The sequence below is a fragment of the Cavia porcellus genome, unplaced genomic scaffold (assembly GCF_034190915.1).
Source record: "Cavia porcellus strain 051 isolate PalLab524CR breed Dunkin Hartley unplaced genomic scaffold, mCavPor4.1 scaffold_3, whole genome shotgun sequence".
Classification (NCBI taxonomy): Eukaryota; Metazoa; Chordata; class Mammalia; order Rodentia; family Caviidae; genus Cavia; species Cavia porcellus.
In genome coordinates this window covers 116,328,218-116,332,989 of record NW_026947486.1, presented here as the reverse complement: position 1 = coordinate 116,332,989, position 4,772 = coordinate 116,328,218, and positions in this window count along the sequence as shown.

Sequence of the window (4,772 nt, the reverse complement as noted above, 5' to 3'; positions counted from 1 at the left end):
ACTGAAGGCTGTGAAAAGTCCCAGGCTCTTCCAAGTGTTTGCGCCCAATAATGGTAGGTCAATTGCCTTTACCTTCTTGACTTGGGCACCAGCATCATAAAAATTGAAGATAATCACTGAGTGGGGGTTATATCCCTATCTTTCCTTCCCATTGGCAGCAGTCTCCACACAGGTTCCACCCTTCAGGAAAAGGAAAGCCCAGGAGAGGAGGCAGCTGAAGTGTTGGTGGGACCCGAGACTAAGGTGACTGGGGAGAACCTGACTCCATTGGAATCAGCGAGCTCTGGCTGTGCACCCACAGCCTGGGGATCATGTGACTAAACAGCTTGCTGCTTGATGTAAAGTTTTCTGGCTCCCTGTAAGAGATGCAGAATGACACACTGCCCTGTATCTGGATGGATGCTGGCTATGACGGCAAACACACCACACTGCAGTAACAGCACTTGACTTCTGCATTCCAGGGGTTCACCAGTTCGGACTTTGCATACACTTGGTCACTACTGCTTCTCCCTTAGGGGATTGGAAGTTTTCATTTTCATAAAAGAGCCTTCCCAGTTCGCCCCCGAGCTTTCCACAACAAGGTGTGTGCATACACCTGTTGAATTTCTCAGGCTGAAATAGGGTTGAATTTGCACCACATTTATTTTAGCTCAATGAATTTGGTAGCAAAAACTAAACAAAGCAAAATACAACTAAAGAACAACCAACAATGGAACCCCAATCAGAAAAGAAATATGTATGATGGAGTGTAGCTTTCCAGCTCAGAGGAATGGGAAGGCTCAGGATACTTCCTTTGTATTGCACCATACTAGAGGAGTCAGAGATACAGAGGACAAGTATGATGGCTTGAAACCATGCCTGAGTGAGATGAGAAAAATTAAACCCAAGGAAAAATCTACAAAACAAGTTTTTACATTGCTTGAAGAAGGCGTGAGAAACTGCCACACAAATGCACAGAATTACTAGAACCTTGCTGAAATAATAGTGACTTAAAGCAGGGTAGTGTTGGAAGACATGATTCTCCTCTATTCATCAGTAAATAAATTATGCAAATCAACATTCTTACAAAAGCAGATATACAGGAATCCCTATGAATTCTCATGTTTTAAGGACAGTGGAGGGAGGGTTGGGAAGGTAAAGTACTTCAAATATTTAATAATTATGCTGCATTGTGTCTTTGTTTTCTCCTATTAAATAACAGGTTTTGGATAATTTGAGTTTTATTTATTTAAAGACCTCAAGATCAACTACATGGAACATTAAATGGAATAAATGTAATGTCAGACTTGCCAGTAAAATTTTTTCCACGTATGCAATTGCTATTTATTTCATGTATGTCTTTCACTCTCAGTGCACAAATATCTTTCAAAATGCTGATCAGAGTTTATGACGAATGGAAGACCTAATGGATTTTCACGTCCCTTCACTTCCTGAATTGTGTTCCACTACCTTGTCTGTCTGGATATCAGAAGTGATGGCTAAACTGAGAACAAATGCAAGGCAATCTGGAAGAACAAAACATGAGAAAACATAAAATATTCAGACATAAAGACTCGATTTTATTTTCGGCATTAATACGCACTTATGTACGAGAGGCAGCCTGGAGAGCCCATCATGACCCCCCTAAACACAGTGGCAGCATCTAGGAGTCAGCGCCCTAGGGAAGGAGGTCCTGTCTAGGGCCAGTTGCATGATGAAAATTCATTCCTTTTGCCAGTACTTTATCACCACAGGTAGGTGGCGCAAGGGAGACGTTTTGCCTTTCCAGATGTACAGCATGCTGGACAGACTGCTGAGCAAGGCGTCCATAGATTCCTGCAGGAGTTCTGTGTCTGCTGCGCGTAACACACTAAGGGGAAGGGGGAATAAAGTCACACCGCCGCCGCTCACTTCTCTCCCTCTACATCTTCTGTCCCTGCACCCAATGCTTCCACCTAGGGCTTACAGAGCCCCAGTCAAGCTCAACAGGCCAGCACACCCAGCCTTCGCCTTAGACTACAGCTTGTGTTCTCCACAGGTCCCCCTGGACGTCCCAACCGTCAGAGACCCGCCCAGACCCCTTCTGCCACCCCCAGACAGGGTGCCCTGTGCAGAACTCACAGGATCAGATCCCTGCCGCTCACAGACAGCTCCCTGTAAACTTCACCTCTGAGTGACTCTGCGACTGGTGCCAGGTATCTGCGAGCCGCCTCCGCATCCACGGAACACCGGAAAGGCACTGTGAGGACGCTACTGGAGACCTGGTTAAGGTGACGCTGGCGGTGAGACCACCTTCCTCCAAGGTCTGGGGTTCCTTGCCCCCCGCCAAACCCCTGCAGTCCGAGGTGCCCGTGCTGACCGCTCCTGGGTGCTCCCTGACCCAGGCCGCTCCGCTCCCTCTGCCCCTGGGGACCCCACCCTCTTCCTCCTGTCTCTAGAGGATGATGACCCTGGCCTCTCTGTCACCCCCTCCTGTCCCCATCTCATCCCTCAGAAAGGATACGTGTTCAGCAGGTCAGGAACACGGTCTACGGCTGAGGCCGAGGTGTCTCTGTCCTGCACTTGAACCTGTGCAGGCTCCTGGTCCTCTGGATGTTCAAAGGCAGCAGTGACTTCTGCCTCAGGTTGTGCAGGAACAGTGCCCTGCACTCTTGCACAATCACAAATCTCAGAGTTTCCACAAACATCTGACCCACTATCAGCATTGTCTCCCAAGTCTCCTTCTGCACCACCTGCGCTGGTCTCAGGATCCTGGGTGTCCATGAGACCTTCCCAGCTCGAAGCCCACCTGGAGGGTTGCCGCAGCTCAGCGTTCTGCTGACAGAGTGAGGCCTGCAAAAAGCTCTTCAACGTTCCCTCCCACAATGTACCACGTGACTTCCACTGCATCTGCGCAGATATACCCTCCGCCTTAGGCACCATCCAATGAGTGGATTACCACACAATGCCTCCTGGTGCCCGTGCACCCCCTGGGAGACACCCTGGACTACAGAGAATCATGAATTCCATCAGGAAGCGGTATGCCTAGACTTGAAAGTCACTCAGGGCTCCAGAGAGTACAGGGCAGACTGCCCTCTCCTTGGAGGTCTCCTGGAAAGTCTTCAGATTCCACTACCTGTTCAGTACTTTGTTGTGAATTCCTGTAACTCCAGACTGAGAAACCTTGCTCTATCTCTGTTCATGTACCATGGCAGAGCCACCCACCTCTCACTGCTCTTCAGCAAGCAAAATCTCAGGTGTGCTCATTACCGCAGAGCCTTTACTCCTATTGTTTGCTTTGTGCTGAACAGCATACTTGGCTCTAGGTCAGGTCTCGTCCTGTCCACCCACTGGGAACACACAGAGAGAGACAGCATGGGAAAAGCAGAGAAGGAGAAGAGGAGAGGGACAGAGACAGGGAAAGATGGGCAACAGAGGGACAGGGAGAGTGAAATGAAGGAAGTCCAATGAGGGAGAAGGGGTAGGAAACTGATGAGCAAAGCCAAGTGGTTTTAGGGAATGGTTAGAACAAAGGCTCACAATACTCTCTGCCAGAGGGACATTTGGTGTGCCCGATGCACCTCCCAAGACATCCAAATACTAATGGACATGTCCATCAGAGCCGGGAGAAAGGCATTCTTTCCTAATCCATGCTCTGACATTCAGAGCAATGTGTGCTGCAGGGAACCAAACGGTATTACAATTTGCTAACTTCTAGAATCCCCGATCCAGGTATTCATAGTATCTCCCGATTTTGCTGCACACACAAACTGACAGCCTATGCTATATCCCAGAAAGGGTGGAAGGTTTCTTTTGCCCCTACAAGCAGTTAGGTCATAATAGGATCAGGTGATTCCCACGGTCTGGATGACCTGAGTCCATCAGAAGCATTGACACCAGAAACACAGATATGAGTTTGAGTGTTTGTTTCACTGTGAGGAAGGATTTGTACTGGGGAAGCTGGGTGAGGCTCAGTAGTGCAGCACTTGAGTACTGTGCACAAAGCTCAGGGTTCCAAGCCCCACCATAGAGTGAAGGAGAAGTGCTGGCATGTGAATGTACAAGGCTTGTGTCAACCTCACTCTCATGACAGCCCTCATGGAAGTGGGAGTGAATGGGTCTTGTTTAACAGTCAAGGACAAGGAGTTTCATGTGGTTACAGAAATGTCAAAAGGGCACTTTTCTTGAGCATGACAGAGCTGAATTCAGTTCTCAGGAATGACACTGTAAGACGGAGCAAGTGATGTGGACTCTGGAATTGGTGAGTTATGTTCCATTACCACAGGGCAGAGATTCAGGATTGTGCAGGGTCCATGACTTTTTCAGATGCGGGTGATCTCAGTGGATGCTGGTTATGCTGGAGGTCATGGGATTTTGCTGGATGAAGGTAGTCTAGCTCATAGCAGTGGAAAAGGAAGGCAGGGGCCAGCCAGGAACCAAAAGTTGAGGTTTTTTTTCCTTTGCAACCCTTTGCATTCCTGTTCTAAAGCATAATTCTAAGGTAGCTTATGTCTTAGAGGAGAAAGAATGGAAGTAACTTGCATGCTGAGGAAAGAGCACACCGTGCAACAAGGCACCCTGGCCACACTTTACTGCTAGAGCTCAGGCCTCCCTGTGTGGCAGGCACTGGCTGCAGGATGGCCCCTTTCTATCTGGTTCATCAGTTGAAGAGTGATTCTAATAGACTTGACAGTGATTTCTAGGACTATGACAAATGTAGTGACATGAAGCATAGATATATTTCTTCAGTGACACTTCCGGTAGGAAAATAAGCAAATACATTTGTCTGAAGGCGTGTCTGGGTAGAGGTGACT